Source organism: Molothrus aeneus, unplaced genomic scaffold (assembly GCF_037042795.1).
Source record: "Molothrus aeneus isolate 106 unplaced genomic scaffold, BPBGC_Maene_1.0 scaffold_92, whole genome shotgun sequence".
Classification (NCBI taxonomy): domain Eukaryota; kingdom Metazoa; phylum Chordata; class Aves; order Passeriformes; family Icteridae; genus Molothrus; species Molothrus aeneus.
Genome location: NW_027099244.1, coordinates 66,573 through 87,393, shown reverse-complemented (window position 1 = coordinate 87,393; position 20,821 = coordinate 66,573).

The following is a 20,821-nucleotide window of genomic DNA, read 5'->3' as shown; positions in this document are numbered from 1 at the left end:
TACTGCCACCTTAGAGCACGTCACAGTTATTACGGAAAATTAAACACTTCAGCTGAATAAAATGAGCATTCCTCTTATCATTGTTGGTATCAACAGTAAAAAATGAGAGCTCATAACTAATTTGAAAGAGTCACATCAGAAATCTTAATTATGAATGCAGATCTCTTATCAGTTTCTGCCTCTTAACAGCATCATCTTGCCTTCCAACAGATAAAAATCCATGATTCTGAAAAATGATTCCTCAGGCTCAATACTCCTCTCAGTTTGCAATCCTGTAAATACAGCAGCACACAGAGATAACTAACTGTTGGGTTAGGTCTCATCTATATGGCTAAGAGTGGCATGAAGTCTGAGTGCATCCTGCATAACAAATTCCTTAAGACATGCCTTTCTTCTTTCACTGCTTTTTTGACTGTCCAATGTGTTATGAATAAGAAGCTTGACTAGGCCAATATTCAAGCAGCAATCAATTTATTATTTAATATGGTAAAGTATGAGCAATACAGCGCTGGGTACAGTGGGGGAAGTTTTCCCTCCAACTTCACACTGATAGTTGAGGGTTACAGGTATTTATAGGGGTACTCATCAGCTTTTTCAGCAGTTTCTATTTCCATTTTTTACTCATCAGCAATTTTTATTCCAAATCATTACATCACAATTCTATACACTATTGTGATTTGAATTTCTCAGGATGTATTTTCAAAGGAGTATCTCCAGATGGTGGCGGTCCAGTTTCCGAAAGAAGAAAGACGAATCCCATCTGGTGGAGTCCAGCTCCCCAGATGTGTCCACCTTTTAATTGCAGAGGCTATAAATCTCATAACAGTGATGTCCAGCTTCCCTTGGTCAAAACTATAAATCCTTGAGGTAATGTTCATCTTCCTTTCTCAAGCTGTTTTTCTCTACTTCAATAAGGTGTGAGATAAGCATATTTCCTTTATCTATATTCCAAAGCTATAGTTTCAAGGATACAAGTAATATTCTAAAATTATACTTCAAAAGGTTATTATTTCAGAGCTCTTTATGGATTAAATGCAAGCAAAAAGCAACATCCTTAACACTTTAATTCCAATGGTCCTAAATCAACCGGGGCTAATTGCAAACAAAAGATAGGTTCAAAGGCCTTTTTCCATGCTTTATTTTCCTCAGTTATTATTAGAATTCACAGCTCTCCCATTGTCGGGGTCCACACATTTCGCATTCACAAATACACACGTTGCCTGTTTGTACCTAACACGAAACACAGCTTTGTATTTCACAAATGCTATTAGAAGGGTGAAAAAATAGGAGAGTGTAGTCAGGCATGCACTGCCTGCTGCAGCCCTGCTAAATACTGAGTTGCAGTCTGGACTCAGCATATGAATGAGCAAAGAATTGTGCTTACCCAAGTTCTTAGACATTCAAGGCTTTATTCTTTATACATACTCTCTTAATAAAAATTGCTAGCTGTGGACTTTCATATTAGAAATAACAACCTGTATGTATTTAAAAATTCTTTTTTCATGAATGGCCTCAGAAATACCTTCTGGCTAATGTTTACTCAAAGCAACCCCTGGAATAAGAATTATTTCCTTCTATTAACATATGTCCAAATGCCCATGTATTTTTTTTAAGAAGAATTAAGAGGCAGCACAGTTTTGTGCAAAAATACATCTGCATGTTTAAATACAACTAGGTATTCTTATTTTACCCTCCCTAGAGGCAGTTTTGCTGACTTCTTTTCAATTTGCAGAACATTTTCTCTCTTGTAAACACTCTTATGTTCCACAAAAGATGCCAGTTCTAAGAGAAAAAGAACTGCAAAGGAAGTTGGTGAAACAGTATTATCTGTTATGTACTGTGTTAGATTGTGTCAGATTTGACTGCAAAATAGTTAGTCTTTCTAACTCCATTTTTGTTTGTTTGGGATTTTTTAATGATTTTAAGTGTTATAAGACCTATTAGCTGTTGAAATATGATGCAAGGTTCACTGGTGAGCCAATTCTTCAAGATCAAGTTAATGAAAGAACACAAGATTTATTTCTCTTTTCAGTTCCTTGATTACAAAAAAGAGGGGGGAAAAAAAGGGAATTCCAGTATGTAGGGGTTTTTTAGGCATCATAGTAAACTTGTAACCAGATAGCTGTTGGCTGCTGTGATCATTAATGATCCCATGAAGTAAGTTAGGGAAGTAAGTTTAGGGAAGTAAGACTGATGTCAAATGATATTGAAAGATATTTGTTTAATAAATTAAGTGCAGTGAAAATGGGCATTTCTTGCTTTACTGCCCTCTACTGTATGCACTGATACACTGATCGTTCCCCAGACCTTTGGCTGCTGATCCGAGTGATTGCCTCTGCCCCATTTCTGTAACCTCTCCTATCATCTACTGACACATCATTTCTTATTTATCTGTCTTTTCCACTTCCCTTACTCAGTTCAGTTTTTATTTATTTTTGAGACATCTAGGAAAAAGCCTTTCAATCAGTTCTGTCCTTGTAAAACAACCTCTCTCAGGTCCTCAGTTGCCACAGTCCAGAGCTTGGGCTTTGTCTCTACAAATCCATTTCCCTCATTGCTGTTGAACTTCCAGGGGAAAGCTGCAACCCTTCAGTGGAGCTCAAGGCATCTATAGAGTTCAGCAATGAATCCAGAATGGAGGCTGGGGAAGAGCATGATTCCCAACAGGGTCAGATATGCCCCAGTTCTTCCCACAGCTTTCTCCACTACTCTCCACTCCTAAATTGAGAAACTCTAGTTTCCAGGGTGAACAAATGACAGAGGACTGGAGGGAGAGTGGAATGATCCTGTGCTAACAGATCTTTCTGTGTCTACAAGATGTTATAAAGTCAGCATGAAAACTGCAGGGATCCCGTGTCTTGTGAGCTTAGGAGTAGACTGAAGGCAGAAGGATTTCATCCTTACGATGCATGTGCTTGTGTCTTTGCTGAAACTGGAACTGAGTGGAACTGATGTGCTCCCTATGGAGATTAATTTATCCAGAATGTAATTTCCCGTTAAAATGTTGTTTCAGTGAAATATTTTGACCAAAATAATACCTATGTTGCAGAAATTTTCTGGAGCACAGAACAAGTTTAACTATCACAGTCATCAGCACCCTGCAGAAAAAAGTTTTGAGGTTACCTCATAGTCAGTCTACAAAAAGACCATTTATCTTTACATGTGCCCCCACTTTTTTTGACCAAAGTAGTATTTTGTTAACATAGATATAGCTTCAAATAACATACTTTGACAAAAAATAGTGGGAATATTTAATATCTTTGTTAACATGAATATACAAGAAATGAGGAAATTAACTTCTAAATTTCTGTATCCAAAATGTGGATCCTTATGTAAGATCTAGGAGTAGGAACCTGTTTGAGTAGGAGAACAGTTTAGCATATTTTTGGAAAAAGGGACAAACTGTTCTCATTTCTTTTCTTCATCATCATCAGAAAAAAGTACACTTTTCAGAACAGTTTAACAAGGTGATTGAGCATTTATAAAGGTGAAAAATGAGGAGGAAGCTTTTCAAAAGAGGCATTAATATTCTATCTAAAAATTAATATTCTTTCTAAAGTATTTTTAATCCTAGATAAAATATCTCAGTTTTGCAGATCTCTCTTGGGAGCAGGAGGAGAAAAATAAGAAAAATCAGCCTCACAAAAAAAAAAAAAATTCTTTTAAATATACTGTTTTAAGAGTTTTCAAACAGCTCAACTTGCTAAGACTTCCACAGAAAAGGCTGCAGAAGAATGATATTTCTAGATGGACTTGAAATCATAGGTCTGTGATGAGAAGTGGATCTAAACCAAGTAATGTGAAGAAGGTAATACTGTGACTTCAGACACAAGATTTTGATGAGAATTTAACTTACCAATTTTCTAGCTAAACCATTGCTCTGTTAGCAGCAGATGCTGTTTGCTGATGTATTAAATAACATTAATTTGAACTCATGTTCTATGTCTGTTACTTGAATTTTTTTTTACAGTGAAGATCAGTAAACAAAGATGGTCTTTATCTGAAGCTGACTGACACACAGAACTATCTCTCCTTTGACACTAGCAGGCATTGCTTTTGATTGTAGTATACATCAAAATGTATACATCAAAATCTTCAGTCTGAATATCTAAGCAGTGGAAGCAATTAGAATAGCTATGTCTCCCATCTATCTTACAGCAACATAAAAAATATGCATTTTGTAAGTTACATCATAGAAAATAAAGTATGTTTTTAATTTCACTTCACTAATTTAAAAAAAAAAAAAGTATGTTTAGATAGGAAATAACTTCTACTTAGCCCTTCTATTACCTGGGCATGGTTTATATAGGTTAGGCACAGATTTAGATCTAAGCACACCCACATTTAATAGCTTGGTATACATGTGCAAAGTCATGTTATGTGAGTGCCTGGTGCCCAAGCCAGCTCCACCCTGGTCCTATGTCCCAGCCTGGCCTCTGTTGTCCCCAGGGAGGTGTCTGATACCCTGGGCTGACCTGGTTGCAATGGCTGGGTGGTCCTGGCTACCAGGCCCTGCTGTGCCTTCCCAGGCAGCCCCAGCAACCTCTGGCTCCCCAGCCCCTTGAGATTTTGATTGTAATATTGATACAACAAGCGATGGATTGGAATCTGACCTGAGCTGCAGAGGATCCAGGTGATTAGAAATTATAAGTTAAATTGTATTATAAATTCCCCACCATGCTAGTTACAAATTGTACTATGTTGACTCTGCTTTTAGAAATCCCGTGCCATTCTAATAATAAATTCTCTTCTATATCAATCATAACATCCTGTTAAGAAAACAAAGTTTTAATTGTACCTATGGTTTAGTGACATCCTGACTCTGCCAATATCCCCAAGAGAACCCATCTGTTTTGGGTGACAGTGTCACTTAGATAACACTGACATGTCTATTAACCAAGAATGTCATGGAACCTTTTAGCAAGTGTGTGAAAAGGGCTGGATGTAGTATTTAGGAAATTGAAAGGGATGGTATTCTGGGCAGTTGGATTCTGGATGCTGAGAAAGTTCTGCATTGTACACTCTGCCTACCTTGCTCAAAGGAATATTACTAAATTAAACTTCCTGCTTGCAAATTAGGTTACTGTTTGTTTTGTTGGTGGGTTTTGAAAGAGGTTAATTGAAAAATGCTGTGGCTGAATGTTATCTAGAAGGAAGTTTTTCTCTTTTTTTGGTTAGTTGATTTTGGTCATTTGGCAGCTTTTTATGCAGAGATATAAGTTGTTTTCTACTGCAAAACCATTTATAGTTAAATTTGGAGAGGTTTACAGTGATGTTCTTTTTCAATTGTTCAACATCTCATTTGAGGTAGACTTGACTTTCAGGGATCATATGAACCTAAGTGTTCTGTTGATTTGGTGAAAGCTCAGAAAAGTCCAGCATGTCTGGAAATCAGATGTCTCCTGCCCATCTTTGAGAGACGTCAGATTTTGGGTATATAAATGTTGGAGACTAAGTGCAGCTAGTAGTGCTACATCATTGTTATTAACGTTTGCATTGACTGTCTGATATATGCTTATTTGAATTTAGAAATTCAGGACATTATGGAAAATGTATATTGTACAATATAAATTATATTGAAAAACTAAAGATTCATTTAACTTACATAAGAAGACAAACAAATATCCAATGGATTGAGAGTTAAAACCCACAGTCTTAAACAGAAAACATACAAACTTTTAAAATATTTCTTTTGAGAAATATCAAGCCTATTTTGCTACTCAAAGCAGTAAAGAGCTCTCACTCCTTGCCCTCCTTCCTTGTTCTCTCTTCACAAATTTCTAGGCACCACATACCCCTCACACGAGGGACACTTCAGGCAGAATTGTACTTTCTGTGTACAGCCTAGTTTGTGTTTTAAGTGTGAGGGTTTTGCCATCTGAAATTGGCTGTAGGACTGAACTGCCACATAATTCAAAGCAGGCACAGAAATGTGACTAACTGCAGCTTAAGGTATTGCTTTCCAACTGATGCAATGCATCTTTTTAAAAAATTAGATGGGCATCATGATATAAACCAGAAAGCACAGCTGGTTTTACAGTCTTGCATGCCATACCACAGCTAGGATATCAGCTGTTCCTATCAGCAAGGAGGAGCTGGTATGGGTGATTTATTATCAGGGAAAGTCAGAAACCACTGCACCAAGTTTTCTTGGGACTGGTGCAAATGCAAAATAAGTTAACTACAGCTGATCCCCATAAGGAGAAGATGGGAGGAAAAATTCAATTGTACCAACTCAAAAATTGTTCACAATGAGCAGGGAGAAGAAAAAGAATGGGTGAATTTCTGATCCACAAAGAAAGCTATTGTGTGAAGCAAGATAAAGTGTTATCTAGATTAGACGAGAAGTGGGAGATTAGTTCAAAAATTGTGAAAACTGGCAAACTGGGCGGCTAGGCAGATAGCATCAGGATGAAGAGAGATTGTTCTTGGAGATTCTCATTGCTGTATTTTGGATCCAATCTTGCTCCATTGATACTGGTGGCCTCGTCAGGAAACAGTTTTAGGACTCTGCAAAGAATCACAGAATTAAAGAATATCGCAAGAAGAAAGGGATGCATACAAATACATCGAGTCCAACTCCCTGTGGTTAAGAATTTTCCTCTTAGTAAGAAGCAGTGTGTGCTATACTCACAGAATGTATGCAAGGATTCTTGTGTATGGTATTGAACAGCTTGTCTGTGGGATCTGGCTGAAGAAAATGGTTTTGTGACTTCACATCTCAGTCCTCAGTGTAAACAAACAGCTGCGGTAATCAGCTGGTACCACACATGAACAACATCCTGCCTAGGACTGAAAAAGCATATGCTAACACTAAGAGTCAGACCATTGTAGGTCAGGAGATGGAACATCTGAAAGAATAGCTGCAATATACACTAGTTTAAGTGTCTTGAAAGAGTATGGAAGTGTGTCCCGGTTTAGGGCAGATTTGGGAGGAAACCTCCAAAAGGGGCCCCTCCAGAAATCAAAGCCACACGGCCCCTCCCCCCAACTGGTTCGGGAAGGATTTCCTCGGAGAGAAGTGGAAAGAACCTGTTTATTTAACAGGCAAAGCACTCCCCAGCACACAAAATGAACAATACCGGATGACAAAACTGATTCGCTGCTCTGAAGAGATGACAAATTCAGAAAGTCTCCCCGGTGGCTGGTCGCTCTGTTATCAGTCCCTCCGGCGCTGGAAAGGCTGCAGAGTAGCCCCGGCAAGCTGCAGAGCACGATGTTTCCTCGGTGTTTCCCAGGGTCCGGGTCTGGAGCAGGTTCAAACGGTTCCAAGAAAAGGGAAAGAAAAACAGTCCAGGGAAAACTCGGACTGCCTCAGCCAGCTAAACTAACTAACTAACTAACTAACTAACTAATGAAAAAGCAAAAGGAGTGCGGTGTTCTGCCCCGTCCACGCCCAGACAACAACAGTGGAGTTCTGTGTTCCAGCAGACTGTGAAGGAGTAAGTGAGGCTGATAACAAAGCTCTGCGTTTCTTCTTCTCCCACTTTGCTCCCAGAGCCAGTCTTGAAGGCACAGAATGTAATATCCAGCATAAACAGACCACACGATTGGGGATACAAGCATCATAACGTCACCCTAGGACAGCTCCATACTGCAGTGCCCTGGGCATTCAGCAAGAACTAATGTGAGCAACGTAATTTGGAAATCTGCAGAGACCGAGACAATATGAGAGTGAGTGTATGCATGCTTACACTTGCAAGTAGTTTTAGTTAATAAAGTGCCAGAGGAACTCTTTACCTTGTGATGACTTGTGTAATCAAGATGCAATAAATATTAACAATTAGAACTGTTGCCATCAGTTAATGTATTTTAAAGGCACTGTGCAACAAGTGTGATAAATTTGCTGGATTTATATATTCATTAATCCCTGTCAGCAACAAGGAAGATCAAGATGTTTTGTGGCATGAAGTGGATATCTTCAAAGACTTAATTAATAGGAAAAGAATAATACCTAATGCTATGAAGGCAACAATATGTCCTTAATAACAAGGCCTTTTTTTTTCAAACACAGAAATAGGTTAGGAAAATATTAGTTCACTCAAATTAATCATGTGACGTGATGGAGTAAGAAACATAATGCAATATGTAAACTGAAATGCTGTTCTAGACTGTTTCAGAATAGCCGTTTCCAGTTAGAGATAAAGCAGATTGGTGCTGGTGCTGTATCACTTCTTTTCACAGGAATAAGAATTAAAAGCACTGAATAAAACTTAATTAGATATTGAAAAGGGTGGCAAAGATACTAAAGGCACGATTTTGTTTTTGTCATCTGGCCACATGATGACTGCAAAGAAAACTACTTTTCTTTAAGTGAAAAGGAGACGAACAGACAGGGAAGGGTATAGGCCACAAAATGTTCAGGAACAGGAAAACGAATTGTTGACTTTAGTGGAATGGAACCGGATGAGTCAAGAGGGGCTGTTGCTCTGCACCTCAGAATGCTTTTACCTGACCAGTACCCCATCAAACAGACTGGAGTGCAAACGCAGGGCTACAGAAAACGCTGGGGTTTTTCGGCTTCCACAGACCGGCCAAAGCCGCAGCCAAAGCAGCACCCCCGGAGCAGGGAGCCCTGCCCAGCCCAAGGAGAACAAGCGACCCCCGCGGCGGGTTCGGGTCGCGCCGCAGTCGGCGGCCCTCGGCAGAGAGGGCAGCCGGCCACGGGCTGGCGACGCTGGTCGCTCGCTCCCGGTGGGTCCCACCGTGATCCCGGCGCCGGACGATGCCGTCCGTCGGCGGGAGCTCTGAGCCTCAGCCGCCCTGTCCCCGCTCCGAGCCCCAGCGGGGTCCCGGCCCCCGCTGTCCCTTCGCGGGCGGTGGGTGCGGGGCCGGCAGGGCCCCCGCCCCGGCTTTGTGCTGCCGCTCGCACTTTGCAGGCGCGGCGGGACTGGGTATCCCGGGCGCACGAGGCAGCCTCGCCTCCTCCTCCTCCTCCTTACCCACCTCCTCCTCCGGAGCGGGGCGCATGATGGCGGCAGCCGCTGTGGCGGAGGTGAACAGCACCGGCAGCAGCAGCACCGATACCTCCAGCACGGGCGAGGAGGAGAGGATGAGGCGCCTCTTCCAGACATGCGACGGCGATGGGGATGGCTTCATCAGCAGGTAGCGACAGCGGGAGGCGGCTCTTTGCTGATACGGAGCCGTCCCGTCCTTCCCCTCGCCCCGCGTTCTCCGGCGCTTAACTTGTGGGCGAGTTGGAGCAGCGGCGGGAGCTCCGCGGCTCCCGGCCCCGCTCTCGTCGGCCCCGGAGCCAGGGGCTCCAGTGGGGCCTCGGCACCGAGAGCTTCCCGGAAAAGCGGGATAACACTGCCCACGGCACTTCCATGTCCGCCTGGGTTGAAAGATGATGCCTCTGATCCTGGACTTTATCACCTCGTGCCCTGGGCAGGTGGTTTTTGCAATTAAACACACAAAAAGCTCGTGGTGGGTAATCTAGGAGAAAACTCATATTGTTCTTCCGGATCCTATGATTTTGTTTTGTCAGTACGGTTTAATACATATTCTTGTTACACAGTTTGGTTTAAATTCCCCTGCTGGTCCTCAGAGAGTTTGAGGAGTGTCACGAAGGCTGATGGGTTGTGGTGGGGAAGGGTGAGTTTGTACATTTGCAGTAGATACTTGGAAATAAGCCATAGTGGAATGTTTATGTGTCTGGAAGCACTGGCTGTGTGTTTTGGTCGGGAGTTGGTTTTGTGGCAATGGTATTTCTGAGTTCTCACGCCATAATTTAAAAAATACTGAACTTCAAAAGGCGAGATTTGCCAGAGGTCGTGGAAACTTGCATTTTCAAAATGAAATTTATGCTATTGCCTGCAATTAATACATGCCTCTAGAGAACTGGGACAGTGAGGGAATTTCTTAAGTCTGCTATTTAACCTGTAACCTAAGAATATGACCCCAAAGAAAGGCTAAGTAAACTTGAATCCCCACTGCCATCTCTTTGGAGCCAGAAAGTTGTTGAAAATCTGTAACAACTGGCAGTCACTTTAAAAATAAAGTTCAAGGGTCGTGATATTTCTGAATTATCTGAACAACTCCCTGAACACGCTTTTCTCCCCCTCAGTCTAATGATTATTTTGATTATTTTGACAGTTGTGGTTTTGAAATATAAACTTTGAAAATGTGTACTTTACAACCAGTGTGCTAAGACTGCTTCTCTTTCCATTTGTTTATGGTCTTCATGGAATTTATTCTGATATCTGAAAACTTGAAATGTTCGCGAAAATTGTGCACTGTCTGTTCAGAGCACACTTGCTTTTCTGTACTTTCATGTTCTTCTGCAATGTGAACTCAGTGTATTTATAATTTAAAGACCTTACTGGGGGAATGTTAAATGTTTTAGTGTTTCATACAGACCACGTAGAGATGTTACCATGACGCAAACTACTAATTTCTGATCGACTAATCCACATTCACTAAGTTTTGACCCAGATTTGTATTGTGTTCTTCAGAGTGTTGCTTGAACTACAGTGTTGAAAACTCCAGGATGTGTCTGAGTAGAGGCATTGGATTTCATGATGAAATGGCTGTAAAGCCCAGGGCCTGGGTGGTGGTTGAAAATCCTTGAGGAGATGGTGGGTTCATTGTTGAAGGTTGCTAATACCTTGCTTCAGATGGGAGTTGTGCATTCAAGGCAGAGCTGGTGTGGCCTTTATCAGAGGACATGGTGTTATGAATTACTGTCTTCCTTTACATCTCTGTATGAGTGACAAAGTAGTGAAGGAATATTTAAGAAATTATCTTTGACGTGACTTTATTTCATTAGGTAGCCTGGGTGATGAGTTGTATAAATGGAATGCCTTTCTTGCTTTCTGTAGTTACTCAATTTTGCTTATACTCTGTTTTATAGCAGTGACTTATGCAGGAGGAGACTTGTCCAGTTGCATTTTGATGTCTTTATAGTATATACCACCACAGTATTACAGACAACTCTGTCAGGTTCATGGACTTACAGTGTCCCTGTTGAAAGTATAGCAGATGGGGGCTTGTTGTGTAGAGCTCTAGTGTTTAGGTTATTGCATCCTTTTAAATGTAATAAATTAAAGGCAAAAAAGTTACAGCTGCTTTTACACTAAATTTCATCCTGCCATATTCTGCACACCATTTGTCAGGCTTCTGTGTTTGTTTCTTTCTAGGTTTTTTTGTTTGTTTGTTTGTTTCATATGAGCCAGTTGATTGGTTTTCCTGCTCTTCTTGCCCTGCTTCTTTGGACTTTTCTTTGCTCATTCTTGTGGCCAAAAATTTTTTTGCATTTCTTGCAGCCCCAGTGGCGATTGGAGGCTGAATTCTGCACGTCATGATATCTTTCACAACAGGTTAAACATGGCAATAAATGCCCAGGCATCTTTATAAAGAGCTGAAAACACAGAAGCTAGCACTTTAAAATCATCTCCTTCTTTGTGTATTAGAACTAGACTTGACTATGATCTATAACCTATCACTAGGATAAGCTTCTTTTTAAATACTAGCTTATTTTGAATGCAATGGGGCTGAAATTTGCTGTTTTGCAAGTGCTACTGAGTATAAATTTTATATTTAAAAATTAGTATCCCTTCTATTTGCAGGCCAGAAGCTTGGTCAGTCATTTCTTTGCCTAGCACATGCAGCAGTTTGTTTGTAAGGTTTCTTTTTTTCCAGCTCCAGAGCTGTTAAGGAAAAGAAGATCTTTATACTTGCAGCAAAGGCAGGCATTTTGTGTGTGTGTGTTTATTTAGTTCATATTGCATGGGGGGAAAAGAGATGTTTGCATTCATAATGAAATAACATGGTGTCTCAGCTGTGGAAATGCTTTGTCGTGCATCACACTCTAATAAACCTCTTTAAATAGTAGCACGGAAGTACAGGCACAGATGGAGAGGAGGAGCATGTCCTGGGATACTGATTAATTTTCGGGCTCTCACCTGAGATATTGATTAAATTCCAGGCTCTAAGTAGGATGATATCGAAGCAATAAAGCATAATTAAGGATGTGCCATTGGTGGTTATGATCCAGTAGACACTGAGCTATGGGATATGAAATGCTAAACCAGTGTCTCTGAGCATTGCATTAACATGTGCATATTGAAATTTTGCAGCATCCAGCTAGAGAAAAGTACTAAGGAAACAACAGAGTTTTAACTTATTGGCTTGTACTGAAATGGCTTTTGATTCTTTTGGGGTTAATGTTTGTTACTTAATTGTTTTAATATCTTGCAAATGTTTGGCATTCTTCTCATACTTCTGCAACACCGGGCAATTTCACAAAAACGAACTAACCAACCAACCAAAAAGTACCACCCTCCCGCTTTGCAACTCAGTTGCAAAGCAGTCCACAACTAAAGCTGGATTCTGAATGCTTGAGATCAGCTGGATGAGCATTGCTGAGAGCAGAAGGCAGCCTTAAACACTGTTTACAGCATAACTTTAATTTTGCAGCTGTAGCTGGATTGTGTTGTTATCAACAAAAAAAACCTGTTAACTGAAAAAACAGTAATTGCTTTCCTTTGCTTTATTCTGTTTGCTTTGAAAAGTTTCAGAATCTGATGTTACAGTTATAAACATTTTCAGTTTCAGAGGGTTGGTGAATTGTCCAGGACGCGTGTGCTTTTTTTTCTTTTTTTCTTTTTGATGCTGTTTGCATATTTAGCCTTGAATGCTGGGTTTTTATGGGTGACAGCCTAGATTAATGTCTTCTTCAGAAACTTAATTGCCTTCTAGCTTTATTTTATGTGGATTGTATTGAAATTCTATTTAGCACACAATGAATTTCATCTTCACTGCAGAAGTCACTAAATGGGTTTTGGATTACTGTATTGTAACACTGCAAAATGTAAAGGTAACTTTGAATCTGCAGGAAATACTTTTGCTTTAAACAAATGAAGGTATGAGTTGTGGAAATAATGGGTGAAGAAAAAATTAATTTTATTATTAAGGTACAAATATGCTAGCTTTCCAATTTAAACTTTTAAGCATGGATAAATAATTATAGGATTGTGAAGAGAAAAGGTAAAGCTAGTGTTTAGTTCAATTAGAACTTTGTCATTATATTAGCAATAATGGAATTAAGTTTTGTTTGTAGAGTTTGTTTGAGAACTGTGTTGTCTGTGTACACAATTTTTTTTACACTGGTCAATCGCTTACAGAAAGTCTTGGAAAAGTAGAATACCACTATACATAGTAAGATGTTAAAAACCCAGTAAACCTACTAACTTTGTAATGAGCTTATACAGCCTGTTAAAAGGCCACGCAGAATGTGCCTTCTCTAGCCCTGCACGAAACAGTTAAAAGGAACTGGTTGGATTTGATTTGTTACCTGAGTGGTTTCAGGGGCACATGGCTTTGGGAGCTCAAAACCTTTGCAAGTACGGGCTGGTCCTTCCCTTTTTAATGGGTTGTCACAGTAGTAGGACATTCACAGCTTTCTTGCTAAGTGTATTTTGGCACCCCTCCCCCACCCCGCCCTCCAGTGTTTCTGCATCTGGTTCTGCATCTAGTGGCTGCTGTTGGTGCTGTTAGAGGAGAAAACCCAGTATTTTCAAGAAGACAAAGTATTAATCTATTCATTGTCTTTTTAAGGGAGTAGATTTATTCTTCTATGATATCTGTTACTCTCCACAGCAGACGTTTCCACTTCATTTAACCTTCTTTTCAAATGTTTGATTTTGCTAATGTGTTTCAACTTCTGTGCTTAACATTTAAAGAGGTACATTGAAGCACTTAAAGACAGATAAAATGCAGCAAAATCATTGTGGGTTGTCTGTGACCAGTCAAGTTACCACTGTTAGTAAAACACTATTTAATACATAAGATGACCATTTATGAAGTCATGCGAACATGTTCAGTCAGGATCTCTGAAAACTTACTTTGGGCATGAGCTAATATTCTGCATCTACTCTCTGCAGAGTATTCTGTGCTGGTTGAAAGCAGTATCAGGAACAAGGTGTTTTGTGTGTGCTCAAATGTCAGCAGGCTAGCAGTGATAAAGCTATTTATCCTACAAGCACGAGGTTTCTAAAAGGTCAACTCTAACAGAGCAGGTGGAAATTAAAAACTGCGTTTGAAGTCTTGTGAGAGAAATAATATATATTCTGCTAGTTTTGCAGCTACTGGGATTTCAGATTTCAAAAGAAGTTTGATCCCAGTACTGTACAGTCCTAAGTCTGACCTCAATCAGCTGTCTAACAAGGAGACATCATTTAGAAGCAGTCTGCAAAATGTCAGCAAGACTGGGACAAAGCTTTGCTTAGTCCTTGCCTTCAGTCTGGCTCTTCATATAGTTGGGCTGTTCTTACCATGAAGCTAAAAAAGTTAAGGCCTCTATACAGGATTTTATTCTCACTCGAGGTCTGGACTATTTGCTCTGTGTTTTCTTTAAACCAGCTCTGTTTTAGAAGTTCCAGGGGGAGAAAATCCCAAATCTCCAAAACTCCCAAGCCACCCCCCCAAACCTTGGTAAAATGTACTTTGTTCTTTACTTATTCTTCACTGCTGCTTTAGTTTGTCTTGAAAACAGTTTCAGCTCCCAGATTCTGTTCTTAGGCTTCGTTTTAGTCTTCATCCATCTCCATCAGGAGGCTGTCACAGAGTTTGTGATCCGTGTATCTAAGGATTGCTTTTATATGGATACAGCACAATATTTACTGTATCCTTAGTGAAACGGTGGCTGGAAGCAGTGTGCTGTTTCTCACATGATTGTAGTCTGTTTTTTCTGTTTCTCCTGGGACTTGCCTTAGTCAATGATTCCACAGCTGTATAGAATTTTGTGGGGTTTTTACTCCACCTTTGTCTTCCATGGGTCCTCTCGGAGCATCATAACCAAAAAAGGAATAAGTTACGGGGAAAGCCTGAAGGGTGGATGTGTATGAGAAGCCATAGAGACATACTTAGTTTAGGATGAAGAAAAAGGTATCCCCTTTGTTAAATATTGTGTTTAGAAAATACACCAAGAATCAACATTCATTAAGGGATTATGCATTTCTAAGTCTGTATTTCTTACAGCTGGTACACAGTCAGAGGAATGTATTCAAACTTGAATTGTCTGAACATATTATATTTTTTAATTGGTTAGCACTCCAGTTTTTATGTAAACATCAAACACCTGAAGGGTGTTTTAGCTGGAGCTGTTAACGTTTCAAAGTTAGTGAAGTTACTTGGTGTGTTTTATATATTGCTTTTATCTTTCCCCATTGGCACTATTAGCCTGGTAAAAGGGACTAAAGTATTTATCTCAGGCTTGTATTACTGTATTTTCTTTCTTATGACCTTGTTGTCCAGATAGATTGTACTGTGGAAAAACTGACCAAACGGTAATTCACTTGAAAATACAAATGTCAAATTTTTTGATCCCTTTGAAAGTTACCATCCAGCTGGCATCTAAGCAGTGAAGTTAGTTGTTATATTTATTAATTTTGTTATTGATTTTTATTTATTTTTTTGATTGATATTGTTGCAAATACCATGTTAATTGGGTTATTACTGTAAGAGAAGTTAATCACTCTTTAAAGTCAGTAATTTACATTTTGTGACAAAAAAAGAGTAATTGTTAAACTGGGATTTTTTTGTGTTTTCTTGGGTTTCTTGGTGGCAATTCTGAAAGATCAACTTCACAAATATACTCTGTTTCTTTTTTCCCAAGGGTGATAGGGAGCTCGGGCCCTCATAAGATGCTTTGGTGCTTGGTCCTTCTAGCAACTCCATGGCCCTGGGTTTATAACATAGGAACTATTGGTGGCTGTTCTAGCAGTATGACTGGGATGGTAAATACTTGGTTTTGTTTAGCTCATGTGATTGCATCTTCTGTTTACAGCAGACAAGGCAGTTGGCACTCTCCTAATCATTGTTGGTTAGCTTGTGATCCTAGGGAGCAACTTTCTGTATGTTTTTAGAATTAATTTGCCAAAACCTATTGTTTGAAATTCATGGATGGGTTGACTGAGTTGGGAGGCACTTGAATGAGTGAAGAGTTCTCCCTGTTAACTCCTTGTATTTATTTGTATTTATTGTTTGAGGGTGCCCCGTGCAAGTACTTTGCTGGTAGTTGTGAATGGATTCTAAGATAATTTTAAAATTCTCTTTGTTTGCTGGGGTAGGCTAGAGATTACCTTACATTGATTGAAGCAGCAGGTCATACATGTTTTGATTTGGAATAAGGAACCTCACAAAATACTTGGGCACCTGGCCTTACTTGCAAACATATACCCTTAATCTGTGCACCTGCACTCTTTACACAATGAATTGTGAATAGCTAGCGGAGGGTTACATGATTTTTTTAAGTCAGCCTGTTCTGCCAGATGATGATCTGCTGTGCATGGTCCTGAAGTTACTCACTGTCTGCACTAGAATTTGTTCAAAGAATTGCCTTAGCTGTACACTAGTTCAGTAAGACATACTTCTTTACAGCATGGCCAGTTTATAGTTGCAACTTTATCTGGATGTGTGACTTTTAATGTTGGCACAGTTGAGGGGGGTAAGAAACAAGATTGAGGGTTAGTTGTGGTCCCTCTGGTGATGTCCTCTTGATTTTTAAACATGCTTCACTCCAATGATCTGAGCTAAGAAATCTCACTAAAAGTGAATTCATTTTCAGAAGTATAAAAGGACAAGAGAGATTTTTTTAAGACTCTGGTATCTCAGGTGGTAGAGGAAAGGCATTAACAAGGCTTGTGTTGTGCCTAATTGAGTGTTGTCCAAAGGATGGGCTTCAAATGGCATATGAAGGAAAAATTATGCTGTGGATACATAGTTTTTCAAATCCACTGTGTTTTTACTGTGAATGTTCACATACATCTTTTAGAATAAATAGTACATATGTGGAATTCATCCTAGTGCAGTGATTTTTGCATTAATTGACCTCTGTTAATTAATGTCACCATAATGCTAAATTGTAATCAACACAGTCAATGTCTCATTTCTTCTAAAAGTTTTTCTGAAGCAATACTTTTTATATTTGATAGAAAAGAACAATATTTATGTAGTATTAGTAGTTATTTGATTAAATCCCATATGTAATTTTTGAGGGTAAGCCAGGTAGCAGAGATCAGACCATCTCTGAATGAAAACTGTGTTCCTGATAGTTCCTAACTATGTGGAAGAGTCTGTAGGTTGAATTGTGTATTAGCAGTATATTTGAAACCAAAGAAAAGAAGCATAAAAGAAAGTGTAGAATGGCAGAGATTCTATTGACAAACTCTGCTTCTCCTTTGACAGATGGACCTTTGTTTGCCTGCAACAGTTCAGTCTCCAGAGATGAGACCCTCAGCCAAGGAGGGGACGCCCTGCCCTCGCAGGTTGAGAGATGCAGTTTGTGCTATCAGTACAGAGTAGGTGATCAGAGCACAAAGTTTAAGCTATTTCTAGTGAGTAGAATATGTATTTGTTGTGTCATCTGTAACATAACGTTTCTGTTCTGAGAGGTACCTCCAGAAGAGGTACCTAGCAGCCAAAGAGGCTGGCTGTCTTGTCCATATCTAGTGTGAAGTGGGGGAGAGACACACACAGACATGCTGAGGTGGGGAAGTGGGGAGGGAACCATCCCCTGCTTCCCCAGAGGAAGGGGTGGTGGTGTAGGCTGCATGCTTGCAATAGTATTGTGAGAGGCAGCTAAGGCAGGACAGAGCTGGGAAGCAGAAGCTCAGATGGCTGAATTATGAATAAAGCATACAGGGTTTTGGGGCTGGCTGATTGTTAACCTTATCTTTTTCCTCATGATGCTCAGTGTTGTGGATCGGGATCAAGTTGCAAGTTAGTTGTGAACAGGCGCTGGAATATGCAGAAATTGAAACTAGCAGGGAATTTCAAGTGTAAAATTGTTCCACAATATAGAAACAGTTTTGAAAAAGTGACAGAAAAAACAGAGAAAGAGTATCCAAGAGAGGGAGTCAGTGAACTGCTGATAATGCTAAGACGTGAGATTTTTGTTGTGTTTTGATTTGCTTTCTACATTGAAAATAATACATGTAGTAAGATTGTTCCTGCAAATAGGACTGGTAACAAATACCTTGGACAGAGAGGGAAGAAAGAAGTTGAAGAGTGCTTGGATTTGTTTTACTTAGTTGTACTTGGAGATTTTGATATAATAATCCTAAAGACAACCTCAGAATTATTTCCATTCTTTTTCCCTGAACTCTTCTAAAAGACAGAAGAACAGAAAATGGGAAAGATAAAATATGCTGCTTTTCTTTAAAAGTGTGTTGAGATGGTGGTCAGTGAACAGACAACTTGCTGCATATGGATTTCTTAAGAAGAAGTTAGGTTGAACTAATCTAATCTAGAACTAGTGTCCCCCATTTGTCGTGGGAGTGAAACAAGAGATGCCCTTTGTCTTGACTATTTTAAGGCTTTTGATGTTGTTTTATGACACTTGTAGGCAAGCCAAGGAACTAGACTGAGACTTCAGTTTGTTCAAGTTTTTTTCTGAGCTATACTTGGAGCTCATTAGACACCTGTGCTTTGGTTGACAAATAAAATACTATATCAAATTGAAATCAGAAGGATGGCCTGGATCAAATCATTATCAAGCATTATTAAGGATTAATGATAAGGATGACATGATAATGGGTAAACTTTCTTAAATCTGAGATGACATCAAGCTAAGGAGAATTGTAGACTTGCTGTGGGGTAAGAGTCGCAATTGGTGCTGACAGATGAAGCTATTGCTTGAAAACAAATCAAATGACATAAAGTAGGAATAAGCAGACATTAGCACATTTGGTGGTGCACATACAGGATGTGTGCTAGATGTAAAACTTTGTGAAATTTATGGTGGTTCTCAAGTTTAACTTGAACTAACAGAATTGTTCTGTTGCAGAACAGAACTTCTCCTTTCACCTTCTAGTCTCTTTTCAGTGTGTGCTTTAAGCTGGTGTCTAGTTCTGTGTGCTGTCATCGATTCAGTTGGTGGAACATTTAGAGAAAGACAAGAGCAACTTATGATGATTGAAGTACAAAAAATGAGGTTCGTTACTCAAAAGAAGGTGGAACATCTGATTACAGGCTTTAAATATGTAAAGACTCTTTTTCTTACCCACTGTTATTGGAATATGATCCCAATATTACCGGATGGAACGTGCCTGGGCTCTTCTGGCCCTTGCTGCCTGACCAGAGGTGGCAGCTGTGGTGTTTCACCTCAGAGACACCCCTGGCTGGCTGTATGTTGCAGCTGGCACTTGGAACAAGTCCAGGCAAGCAGGAATTCAGTTTTTACCTCTAATGGAAAGGCTTTAGGCGAGGTGAAGAGGAAAAGGAGACGGATTCTGCCGGAGAGTTAATCCAAAGTTTTATTCCTGGGCACACAGGCCTCTGAATGTTGCGATGGCTCCAACAGAACCCAGACCACATGGTCCCATGTCTTTTTAAGCCCAGGGAAAGGGGGAGGGGAAGGGGCAGGTGTGCCACCATCCAGGTGGGAAGGGTGGGAGTCTCAGGGGACAATGACACCTAGACTGGCCAATGACCCCAGGGCTGAGAAGCATCTTTTGAACTTGACCAACCAGATGATGCCCATGCTGGAATGTTAAGATTGACAGAGACAGCACTTAGCAAGGGGGCAAGGGGGAGAGGAAGGGAGAGGTTGGCACACCTGGGAGACTGGGATAGCTAAAACAGGATATTGCTTCATACTGCAACACACTGTAATGTCAGAAAACAGTGTGTTAACTTCCTTTTTGAAGCAACAATCCGAATTGTATCTTGGAAGATTGAAATAAGGAAACTTGCAGAAGAGAGCAGTGAAGTGCTAGGACAGAGCACACATGGAGGTTATGGCATTCTTAAAAAGCAGCTTAGACACCTCTCCATGAGTGATGATACTTTTTTGAGTCTGGTATGTTTTCTGCACCGGTAGGTCTTACTTGCCTGTTTTCCTCTGTTTAATAGTTTGTCTGCTGAGTTACATAATTTGTCTCTTGTGCTTATAATCGGGCAAATGTGCAAGATCCCATTTAGTGCCATATAGACTTCTATTTTACAGAACTCAGTGGCTGCAGAGTAAATATCCCCTTGTGGGACTGCAGTCTGGTCTAGTGACCTTTTCCCCCCATTTCTTTCAACTTTATGTTTACACTTTGCTTTAATTCCTTCATAAATGGGCACAAATATAGAAAAAAAGTCCTATGAAACTATCAAATGTCAGTCAATGCTCTTATGTCTTCCTAAGTTTTCATGCAGCATGAAAAAATCCATCTGCATGAATTCCCTTCCTGATCACAATGAGATGTTAAAACTGAAGCTTCAGTGTGAGTTTTCAAATCCCAGTATCAACGGTATTGCTGCTCAGCATTTTAACAAGCGTGTCCAGCTGATGTGCCTGTTCTCCATCCCATCCTGCCTCACATTATTCATGCCTTGCCAAACACATCAGCTGCACTGAAATGGCTCATTTACAACTATTGCCCGGTGCTGACAATGCTTTTGATACACAGAAAATAGGGAGCATTGGGACACCCATAAGGAAATGGAGTTTTACATTAAAAGTGAACAACATGGGTGTTACTGTGTATCTTATACATGGGTGTTACTGTGTATCTTATACTTTCATTTTAAAAAGGGTTGATTAATACTACAACATAGTCTGGCACTAGGAGGTAAACCCAAAGAAAATACTCCTGAAACAAAATGCATTTTATTTATCAATGCAGACAGTATTCCAAATATACACATAAAAATTGTTTACACATCAATTTATCAATTGTTTCATGTATGAATATCAGTCATGGTCATGATGCAGTTTATTAAGCTGAGATGGGAACTTCAGGCCTTTTTTCCTAAGAATAACTTTCAGGTAGATGTATTGTTGCAGGAAACTTGTGTTTCTTCATTCTTTGCCCTTTTCTAAGGACATCCA